Source organism: Bombus bifarius, unplaced genomic scaffold (assembly GCF_011952205.1).
Source record: "Bombus bifarius isolate JDL3187 unplaced genomic scaffold, Bbif_JDL3187 scf7180000009125, whole genome shotgun sequence".
In the NCBI taxonomy this organism is placed as follows: Eukaryota; Metazoa; Arthropoda; class Insecta; order Hymenoptera; family Apidae; genus Bombus; species Bombus bifarius.
The window spans coordinates 7923091-7935782 of NW_022884914.1; positions in this window are offsets into that span (position 1 = coordinate 7923091).

Genomic DNA, 12692 nt, shown 5'->3' on the forward strand with positions numbered 1-12692 from the left:
CATTTTTCCTTTTTATCTTGTCATCGATAGCGTAGTTATAGAAGAAAATTGAAAATTTTGATAATCTTGTTTGATTTGCTAGAAATTTGGAATTGTTTCTTTGGACTCGTTATTAATTGTTTAATCTTTCTTAGTGGAATGTTAAATCATTCTCTCTTGACAGTCTCTTAATAAATGTCTTTAGATATCAACACTGGTAGCAATGTAACAAATAACTGCTACCACTAAAATTTCAATGAGTAATCTCCAACCCTTTCACGAATTGAACCTCATCCCATCACCATTCTCCCCAAACTTACTACTCCAGCTGTATTAACATCATCACGATATTACTCTTGGTATTACACTTCGCGCAACCGTCATCCTCCAAATGGGTATCGTAAATTGCTCATCTAACCTCTATTGTCCTATCCAGCGATTTCTTTTTCACCAATATGGCGGCCTAGCGAAAGCCAGTCAGAAGCATCCTCTTACCGCTGATTTGAATGAAATATTCGATGGCTCGGCTCTCCTATTAACTGGCTCTTTAAGAGCTTGGCGATGGTATACTGTTATAACGGACGGAGTAATCACACGGTCATACATAATGTTTCTTTCAATGGCGTGTAGTCGCAAAATTACATTCGCACACGAGCAACGTACGCTAGAGGGCGGTAGAACAAGAGAGATGGAGAGAGTAGAGGGAAAAAGATGGTGGAAGGGGGAGGAGGATCGTTGGCCGCTACCTGCTGGCTCTTACAGCGGCGTCAAAGCGCGTCGGGATCGCCTTCGAGCATATTTCTCCGGTGAATTTCGCATAGTCATTCCAACAATGTGGTTACTTGCATCAATAACCCCGTCTTCCTGTGTTTTTGCCCAACGTTTACACTCATTATACTCGTTCGCGAGGCCACTTATCCCGCAACCGCATAACAAATGTCTCCTGGCTCTCCCACAGGCGTCGCTCCTTCCTCTTACGCATGTTTGCTTTTTCGAATACCTTGCTAAGATAACGCGACATTGATCACTGCCCTCTTTCTATTTTTCTCTTTCTCTTTTCTTTTTTTGTGTCTGTGTTAGTATCGTATTCGAGTTCTAAGTAAATAATCGTAAATGTGACAGTGACACAGTAAAGAGAAAAGAATTGTAAGATGGAGAAGTCGAAAGTGAGTCTGTTATCGTCACCGGGTATTTATTTACTTTGTAGTGTAGTCATTTGTGAACAGGATGAGTTAAGTGATTATTGAGATACCGCTGCGTCGTAGGAAGTTTAGACACTTAAAAATACATTAAGAGATACCAGAAACCTCTAGCACAATAATTTACCAACTAACACGATTAGGGAATTGACAAGATGAAAGTTACTGATTATAAGATTTCTTTTTCATAAGTTTACAATACTGCGACAAATAAGATAATCTGTTGTCTAGTGATTTGTAAAATTTACACGTACAACTTCATTTATTTTCCTACCAGTATCTCGATTGAAATGTAACATTCTATTGCACACAACGGTAAAACGACGAACACGTTATTCATTATTTTCCCCCAATCGAGATCCTCTTCACCTAGTTCGAGTTTCGTCAAGCTGAATCCTACTCATACGAGCATAGCTCGTTTGGTGTACCATGTGTCCCAGAAATTGGTTAACCGATAAACAAACGATAGTTTATATCTATAGCTAATGGAATCATTTCCCTCCCTTTCTCTCCTTTCATGATCGCGCCCGATCGCATGGTTTGAGGCATGCAAGCCAACTGTACCTTGCAACTGTTATCTAGGAAACGACCTTGCCTCCTCTCGTCCTGTATCTCTGTCTTTCTCTTGGTTTCCCTGCAACGAAGTTAAGCTGCATCCTCACTGAACAAGGAGCAACGTGTCCCAAACAATAACCGACAAGTATCAATTTACAGAAATATTTTGTCCACATTTAGTTTTGCTTCGATTTCAAAGAAGCATTTGTTCCCAAAAATAGGTTCTCTGAGCGCAAATGCGTCGTGAAATAGCCGACAAACTGTACGTACACACTAAAGAAATATTTATTTTTGTTGCGACGTGTTGCCTCGTATTTCTTATTTTCCTTTGGTCTTCACTTCCCCCAAATGGATACAGAAACTGCGACTTTTGTTATTGACAAGTATCGCGACGACAGAAACGCGAAGAAATATGGAGAAACATCGTGCAACAAACAGCAATTTTTTCAAGAAGCATAGAACATTAACAAAAAGTTCTTCGTTATTACGTCAGTGAGGACGTAGCTTTACTACGCGATGCACGTATGTTTGCATGTGCAAGGCAAGTTCATCGGTCTGCTCGGAAAATCATTGACCTTGCAGTTGATCTAGCGTTGTTGCTGGATTCCTCCAGTTCCTGTTACATGGTGCGTTGTCCGTTATAGGAAAATAGAAGCCAGCTGGCTGTGCCGGGAAAACACGTTCGTGGTCTTTCTTCGTCGTGGATACTCTACTGTAGTGATGACAACAGATATGTGAAACAGGAGGAACCAAGGAAGGCGAATGATTAGTTATAGTAGTTAAGACTCACATTAGAGGTCTCTGTTTTGTATTTAGTAACTTTCATGGCATGGCAAAACCGGTCATGTGTTAAAGTTACTTAATAGGATTAAGTTACTTTTGAAAAATATCTTTACTTTTCTAAATTAGGACCACAGTTTTGAAATGATAAATATGGAAAGAAAGTTACGTTAATCTAAGAAAGTGCTGTCGATGAGAGATTGTTTTGAGTATACCGAGAGCATTAGTTCTTTTCAAGGCCCTTCAAGGTCATTTATCGTCACTTAGTTTTAATTCATCGATTCGTACTTACAAATAGAGAACATCAGCTCCTAGAGCGTACATACGTTATAACATTAAAATTCAAAACATATTAACAATTATCGACTGACTTCAACAATTGATTGTTTACCTGAAAACAATGAAAAACTTTCATATAAACACATCCTATTCGTCCCTGTATAACTAAGAATGTACAGTTTCTTTTAAACTCGTGTTGAAAAATCGTTTCTCTTGCTTTTTTTTTAAGCGGAATGTAAAGAATCTTCAATCAAATCTAGAGGGAACCATAGAATTATGAAACAAAGATATTGTGGAATGGGTAACGAAGCGGAAATTGAAAAGTTAATTAGTGCATTACATTAAGTACAGAGTGGAGCGCGCGCGGATCGAGTCTCGAGTTTCGAAGTTTAAATTTCCTGCGTTGCGGAGATTTTTTTCACTTCTCGGCACTCCGGGATGCCATAGAGCCGCCGCGACCTTGAAACGAAACGTGTTATTATCGTCTTTGAAACGTGTACTTCCCTCGGGCAAAACGATTCGAACAGTATAAACTATTTGAGGCATTCGAAAATAAAAAATTTCATTATCCGTCTGTTTCGCAATGGCTTATTCCACTCGATGCTTCCGTGTGTTTCTTGTAGTAAAAAATAAAATCGTATTTCGTGTATGTAATATTTATCCAAATATTTTAAACGCTTATCTCTTTGGAAAAAAAATTAAGATATTTACTAAGCATCGAATTTCTAACTTAGTATTTATACTTTGTTTACTTAAACGCAAAATATATATTAAAAATGAATTTCCGTTACTTGCATAAAACTTGTCTTAGAGATCCTGACGAGTAATGTTGTTGGAAAGATACGAGTGAAAAAGATTGTAATTTGGTGCTAAAAAAAATGAGCAATTTCAATAAAAAAAATGCAATGTGCGATAAACACTGTGTCAGTCACGTAAACACACGTGTTTCTCAGCCATTCATCAACCTTGGGTTACATGAAAATAAATACATGTAACCTTCTCCCGCGATAAAAAATGTTACATAATTCGCTGAACCTTTCCCGCGAAACGTGTACGTAAATACGAATCTGAGAAATATAAAACTACTTGGCTTATACGGAAGAAAAATGCAACTTGCAGATTATGGCTCATGAAGTACAATTTTAAAGCACCATCCATCTCTATTACAGTCTAATTATATTTTATACAAAAAGAATTATTTTCGAACATGTGTTACCATTAACCCGTTACCTGTACCTTAACCAGTAACTTTTATATCTAATCGCGAAATTAAGTGTTGGTAAAAAAGATTACCAGCGCAACGTTGCCCTGGTTCTTAATCGGTTAAACTTTTTTGAGATCATCTAAATCTTCTATATAAAACTTTTACGATAAACCGCCAACGAATAAAATGATAAAAAATGGTAGGAGAAAAAATGTTAAGATCAAGATAAATTTTCCAAACTCTCTGTCGAGGTCGTAACTGCTACCGTAGTGACAAGTATCAGGAACGAGTTTCTCCGACTGGCACGTTAAAGAAATCAACAAAAGGCGGCTCGAATTACCGGAGAGCAGCTTTTCTGGATACACAGACGGACCGATGCTAAAATTATTAGCAAGCTTACGTGGCACGTGGGGTTTCTTCGATGACGGGTGAAGTCCTATCCGAGGCTTTCATCCAATTTTACAAATTTACCGCCTTATACTGTGGTTTCCGACGTTTGCGTCCAGTTTCTCCACTTCTTTTCTCTCGTCTTCCCGTCTTGTATGCGCTTCTTTCCACGCTGTAATACCGTGATACGATGTGCGTGGATATCGATGGACGAATAGAGAAACGATTTGGTCGTGTTTGAATTTGTGGCTCCTCAGAGTACAGTAGTGAGATGTGTGTATAATGTGCTGATGACTTGTGCAAAAAGAAAACGAAGTGATGTTTGCAGTTTGATATTCGTCCTCGTCGTGAATGACCTCGTCGACTAATGCTAAGCTTAAGGACAACACGTTAAATCATGAAAAGTATTTAAGGCAGTTTTTCATGGCATATATTTTATTTCTTTCTTAGTTTGTCTTAAAAATTCGTAGTGATATTAATCTCTTTCTTTGAGATCGGAGACTCAACAACTCTTTAATAAATATCGTATTAATTAACGATTAAACATCTTGCTTTCTGTTATAAATTTATATATATATATGTATGTATGTATGTATGTATGTATGTAAAACACACATTTACTAATTTTTATACTCTTGAACTTGGTTCACATCGTTTTCCCAACATCATCACGGTTAACTAGCCAGTTGATTAACTTTATACTCTTCGACGAAGAAGAACATTTCCTCGTTTGAAACCAGACGGGGGCGTTTTATCCTGATTTTGGGAACCTCCTTCGGGCAACATCTCCCTTGTCCAATTACTCGAGACATTAATTACACTTAATTATTGCCCGGACGATCTGAAATAGGCCCGCATTGTGCCCGCGTCGAGTTCTTACGCGTGGCTTAATGAAACGGACGTCCGGCTTGTATCGTTGATAATAAGATTGCCGCTGTTAAGGGATCACGTCGATTTCACAAAAGGCGAACGCCCCGTAGAAAGTAATTTAATTCCAGCTGGTGGATGCGTAGCCCAAGGATCGGTGTAAATCACGCAGCCCGAACACACACCGCTTGAATGACGCCGCCATTGTTTGCCGATGAACATTTCAGCGAACCTTCGCTAAATAAAACAAAATAAAATATAGCATACAAATATACACCAAAACTCTCTAATCATGTAAAAAAAATTAAACGAAGTGAAATAAAATTCGGTAAGATCTGCAAGTCGTAACAGAAACAAGATTTAATAATTTCTCATCAATAGAACATTTGTTATGCAGACTCGTGGACAGAATGTTTTTTATAGTGGAAAAGCGGTTACGCGAGCATGAAACGTACAGTTGTTATCAACGGGTGACGCGTGCCAGGTTTCACCGGACACACATTGGAATCACTTGCACGTGCATCAGCCACAAACAAGAACCATACATCATTTTCACGTTAAAATGGCAAACGACGACAGAACTGTTACCCGTTGCTTGTGATCGTGTCCTGAAACACGATAATTTTAGCTCTCCGGAATGTATCTACCTTCTATACATTGAACGATCTCTTACGTGGATACTTATTTCGGTACTGAATATGCTCATATGTATGTAATATCATTAAAATAAATCTCTCGAGAGTTAACCTTTTCTAAGGAATATAACAGAATGCGTATGTATGAATTTTGTTAGGTTAGGATTAGAACTATAAGGAACTCGAGAAATTATAATTTTATAAAATGTAAAAGTATAGGAAGATTTATTGCAGATTTGTGGTCAAATTGTTGGGATAATTCTTTAATTCAAAATTAATTAAATTTAAACCTAAATTAATAAGAAATCCCGTGTATCACGTAGAATAGGGAAAGTATAGGTACATATACGGTGCACGGTTAGGTTCCGGCAGCCTATCTAATCCTAGGTGCGCAAACGCGGCGTGCGCAATCGTTTGTGCCCATATATACACGCAATATACATATATTCATGACCTGTACCGTTTCAAGAAGTGAATCGAAAGAATGTAATCTCCGATCTTCATCTTCTCCCGATTCGTTTCGTAGCTGGATCCGCCGGCTGGCTGTTCTCTTCATTATGCCGGTGAACACCAGAGGACACGTTCTCTTACGAAACCTCTCACTTTATACGTCGATTTAACGTATATTGCTGTTAGTTAGACACTAGACAGGGTGCGCGCGGCTAAAGGATCAAGGAAAGTTGATCGATAAATCAAACGAATCCGCGCGCAAGGACCCGTTGTTACTCGAATTATACCAGCTTCTTCGCTTCTTCTATGAAGCTCGATATTTTTGTCAAAATTTATTGAGATGATTCACAAAATCTTTTAAGGAACAGGTTTCCTTTTTAGCCACGTTATAGTCGGACTCGATGGATAACCAATGGTCGTGTCTCATCCGATTCGCTCTCTTCCTGGTTTCGACCGAATTCACTGACTGTTCAAGTTGAACTTTGAATATCGTTATCCAACGAATTGGAAAGATTTTTGTACAATCAAATATGGCTTCTGCAGCAATTTTTTAGAATTACTGGTTACAAATTTGAAACCCGGCAGTAATTGATAGAGTGGAGAATTTTGATAATGCGAATCGAGGGAATGGTATCGCAATAATTTGGATTATATCGAGTTAATTTTTTCCCTAAAATAAGGAAGATTCAGAGATCCTTTCAGAGTTCTTGAAATATCTAACATTTATGTTCAACGTGTCAATATCATTTAATATTTCTTCTAAGTCTTTTACTCAAAAAGAAAATTTTTTTCTATTACTCATGTGCCTCGATAACGTAAAAATCAATGACAACAATAATAACACCGATTCGACATAAAATTTCAGAAAGAAATCACATTTTTCAGGTCGATCCAAAATCAGCGGAAATCGATCCCATTACCGCGTGACCTCGCGTCCGGTTTGTAAATCCGAGTTGTATCCTTCTCTGCTCCCACGGGGCAAACATACCACACAGGTGTTCCCCTGGTATCGAATAAAAGCGTGGAATCGCGCGATCCTTGTCACGATGGCGCGCGTGCACGCGCATTGTACACATTTACACTCGTCCATATGGAAGAAGAAGAGAATGTGTCGTAAGGTTGGACGAAGGTAGTGTGACCAGCGGAGGCTGGACGTCCGGAATGCGAGCGGAACCCGTTTCTATGAGTCAAGTCTGGCTATTGACAACAGTCTCTACTCTGTCTTTCTTCCCCCCCCTCTCTCTCTCTCTCTTTCTCTTCTGCAGATCCTTTCCCCGCGTGCCACCTCTCCAAGCTGAATCCTGTGGTTCAGGATCGTGCCACGTGATCTGGAACATCGCGGTGTAGAGGGAACGGTGGGGCAGATTCGCGGGATCGAGTCAAGTTACTCCGTGAAAATTCAAAATGAAGGCAGGCCCGTGCAGATGTGAGACGTCTCGGGTAATATCGGTCGCGTTTACAAGCTAACATGGAGAATTTAGACGAAAGGCAAGTTGGAAAAAAGGAACTTTGACTCGTAAAGTGCCCGATTGTGAAGTTTCGATTAACGTAATTTGTTGAATTACTTACGTAATGAAATTTGAAAAATCTCTTAGAAATGATATGCGTTCTTTCTTACTTCTATTTTGTGCTTGAGATACAAATGTTGTAAACATTGAGCAACTTCGGTGAAAAAGATGAGAGGCCGAAAAATGTTTCGATGATCGTAACCGACGTAACTTTCGCTGCAAGCGCGGTTACGTGGGTTTGGTATGCTTCCCTCGAGATATGGCAGTTGGTTTGAGATAGGGGCAATTGTGGTTGAGGCGGGAATGGAATTCGGTGGTGTTTACGTCGATTGTGCTGGGCGGTAGGTGGAGTTAGGTTAGTGAGGTTAAGTGAAGAGAGTATGTGGTGAGACTGGTTTCAAAAGTTAGTAATTATTATCATCATCGTGGCTCATTGTTGCAGTTAAAGTAACTTTCGTAATATTTCAATCGGTTTTCTTCTTTTAATTTATCTTGGCGTTGCCTTGTAATTTTAATACACTGATGTTAATATGTACTTTAAAAAAACAAATTAAAACAAATTTGGCCAAATTAAATTTAACTTCATTATTACTTTCTGTTATAATTGATTAAAGAAATGTTTAAGTATTTTTCGAAATTGCAATACAATTTCAAGCAAAGTTACAATTCCAATCAAATATTTCTCAGCTTTCATTCTCATTTGATTATACGATTTATAGATGAACACTGTATTAATTAGAAAATAATTGGTGTGAGAGCGTGTATGAAAATCATTAAGGTAGCAATTAAATATTCCTCTCGGTTAACACGCCTTTAATTGCTATCCTCTACTGGATCTACACACAGATAATTTTATTGAATATTTAATTTAATGATCATTTTTATTATTATTTTCATTATTATATAGGATTATTAATTAAATAACCTACATCCACGTATCTGGTCTATTCGCTTTATTAATATTCTCCACTGTAAAGGAAGAGTAAGAAAGAAATCAAGCATTCGACGATAAACTTCGCGATCTCAGGATGCAAATAACAAACGATTATAGAATGGCAGTTTTTATCTAAGCTATAACGTCCTTATCTCCTTAGCAACGATAACGATATCCGGCAGTTAGAACATACTACTTCTTTCATATGTTCATCGAGTTCGAAAGTTTTTACCTGAGCATAGGTGTTACATTATCAACTTGCGTCGCTTAACTGAAGAAGAAGGAAAAAGCTCGATCGGAAAAGACCCTAGCAGAAAATGTAACTAGCTGTACGTTTCCAGATAGTTGCTTTTCAACCGTAATTAAAATCGAAACGTAGATAAGTCGCTACCAGAAAAAGTGGTTCAAGTAAATATTTTTTCTCAATTGCATAAGTACAGGACGCGATATATAACCTATATTTATCTTTTACTATGATCTTTTTCTATTAATTTCTAAGCCTTTATACCGATACTTACGGATAGTATTCAAAGTTCCAAGATAGTAATTAGTAATCGACAATCGATAATTAGTGCTTAATGTTCGAAGGTATATAATTAATATCGTTAAAATAAACTAATGTTATTAATCGATAATTAACATTAAAACGTTTCTTTCTTTTCGTATTTATTCCAAAACGTATAACAGCATCTAAAAACATCGAAAATTACCATCGGATCACCGTGTATATAGCAAGTAAATAGCTTCAGGTAGAAGAGAGGTTCACCAGTTCGAAAACGAGTAACAGAACCGGCTGTTACGTTATTGCGCGATGGCTCCGGAGAACATTAATATTTCATCGAGATTCGCGTGTCTTCGCGTGCAGCGTTTCCATTGATCGATCTTAGACGAGAAAATAACTTGGATCTTCCGACTCGTACGACCGAGACGCGTCTCAACTCAAGCGTTGCGAGTCTTCAACCAGACGAGTTATAACGGTATTGAAGAGAACTACTCGAGAAACTATATCTAGCCCTTGGATGGAGGGATTGCTTGCTTCTTACAATCGAATAATTGGAGTGTAACTAGAAACACGAACGGTAGTTTAGCAATGGAGAAGAACTTTAGAACGACAGCAATTTTCTTCTTGTTTCTTTGAGAAAGGCACCGTTCATTTTATGTTTGACGAGAATGGGGTTGTTGGACGAATTTGGTTAAAAAGGAAAGATCTTTAACAAATCTATATTTTTGATTTAATTATTTGAAAATGCAATTTTGCATATACCTATGTGCAATTATATACTATAATCGCAGGCGTTTCTTTAAAATGATGTACCATTGAAACAAGGCAAAATATCGTCGAATTCTTCTAGATTCAATTTCTCAAAAGAATGGCTCTATTGATTAACCAAACATAGTTCCCATAAGCATATACGTACTTCTCAGAAAAGATAGTTATATCTAGATCAATATTACTCCCCACAGTGACCTATATGTCAAAGAAAAAAAAGACACATCAAGTATTAAATCATACTACTATTACGTCCACTATCTCTACAAATCCTCCACTCTTGGAAAAGTCTATCTTATTCAAACGTAACGTAACTCAAATTAAATCTTTTCCATCATCATAAATACGAAACATTTATAAAATTATCATCTTCGATTGTTTACTCAACATCTAGCTAACAAAATCTTCTCCATCGCCGTACCCCTTAATCCTGACCGCGTACAATTAACGTATGAATAGTTAATTTATTAAAATTTAAACGACCATTTTACGCTACTTGTACTCGAATGATTTTAGGATCTTGCTGTATCTCTTGCACAGTGTTATACTGACAGGCGAGAAACATAGAAACGTAACTTCCGATCCATTGATTTACCCTAAACAGACGATGATAGGTTATACGGTGGACGCAATACAGAAGCGTTTCCGATGCAATTCGAAGGTGCGTTGTTACAATGGAGTTCATCGATCCATAATGACTATTTCCCCGCCAGCTACAGCCTGTAATAACGGAATAGCCAATAAAGTATATCCTGTCGATTTAATCGTTACCCCCACGGTGCACCGCGCGCACGGAGATCGGATCGGTGATTTTCACGTGATGTTTCGCAAATCGTGAGGCGCTCGCGTGATTCGCGCGTTTTAAGCGTTCCCGCTCTTCCCGTCCGATAGAAAGAGAAAGGGAACAGGGGGTGGAAGGAAGAGGGAAGATACGTGATGCGGGTTCAACCTGCCGCGGGAACCTTTAAAGAAGGTCGGTGCAACGGGAGAGATGTAATTTTAATAAATTGGAGAACAAGTCATTGTAAAAGATGGATGTTCAGATGTTGGAGATGCAGCAGATTTACGACTCGCTGGAATTAAGTTAGTTAAGGTGTTGAAAACCTAACGTCTTTTCAAAGGCGTTTACCGCGTTTCTTTTCAAATCAAAATACATACACACGATACGTACAATGTATGCGCCTAAAGTTTTAAAGTTAATTTCTATTCAAGGAATGGACTGTTTTATTATAGGTTTAGGAAATTGAAAAGAAGCAATTGCTTGTTTCTAAGAAAGAATCGCGAGAAGTACAGTTAGAAACTGTATTGTGAATCACTTTTCCTGGTTTCCGTAAGGAAGTGAAAAAAAAACGCAGATAAGTCAGCTTTTACCGCAGCTAAATGGGAGATACGCAGGTACGAGTCGTTACAGTTTTGTCGTTGCAACGATTCCCGCTGCGTAATTTGATAATGAACAGTTGAAAAATAGCAGCGTTGTGTCCGTACTCTTTAATATCCCATTATATGGAAGTTAACGACCGGAAAATACACCGCTCGACTACTTGAAGGAAGTAGCTCATGAGCAAGTCTTTTGTATCCTCGCAATGGTATAATTCCTGTAACGTCTCGTTCTCGGAGGATTTATTTCGTTGATTTGTACTTGTTTATTGCTTTTGTGTTTTCACGAATGGAGCATGTCGCATGCGAATCGTAATATGGTTTTAATGGCGTTTCGACTTCAATGATATCAGCGGCTGATTGCGCTTCCCGTAAGAAGCTTCCAATCATTATGTATTTTAGGAACAACAAATAAGGATATTTAGAGAACGAATTAATTATTCAATTGTTCGCGCAAGAAATACTCAGTACCTGTCTCTTTTTCGAAAGTTATAAATGCTGTTTTCAAAGAGTTCCTTAGCTCACCATAAACCAGATAAGAATCTTTGGTTCCATCTAGAAAAAGAAACCTTCAGATCAAACCGAAAGGGGTTCGGATTATATTTTCTAATCGTATTTGTATATTTCTTTTTACGGTCAGCTTGTCATCCACGTACAATCGAACAGAGAGTCCATTAATTATTTCCCTTCGACTTGTTTCAGGGAGAGCATCTCGGAAGCCATGCCGGCTGACGAGTTCGCTGGAAATCGAAACAGAAGCAAACCAAGACTGCAACCACCTTAACGAACCGCTATTATCACTGGCAAGGTCATCGGGCAGACCGGATCTAATCATGCTCACGCCGACCATGCTTCCTGTGCACTCGTTCCTCTTTCTTAACGACGTCAACCAGAAGATCGGGTGGTAAAAAATTCGAAATCGAGTTGATTGAAAATCTCAAGGAATATTAAAAAAAAAAAAAAATACGAATAAACAATTTGATATAGAAATCATCCATTTTTGGCAAAGAAAAGAAACAATCAGAAAAAGGAATAACTACAGAAGCTCTGAATTTCATTGCTTCCTAATGGTACTTCCTTGGATATTTTTACATTCTGGAGGCGTGAACGAACTCTGAAAAACAGAAACGACTTCTATCGGATGATCGAAAGAATTACCTGGACACTGAGTATAATTATTCACACGTGCGGATGCCATTTCCGGTATGTTTCTCCATGAAGAAGGTCAGCTTCAGTTTTTGCCACTTGTAGATAGAAGTTGAAGTGGC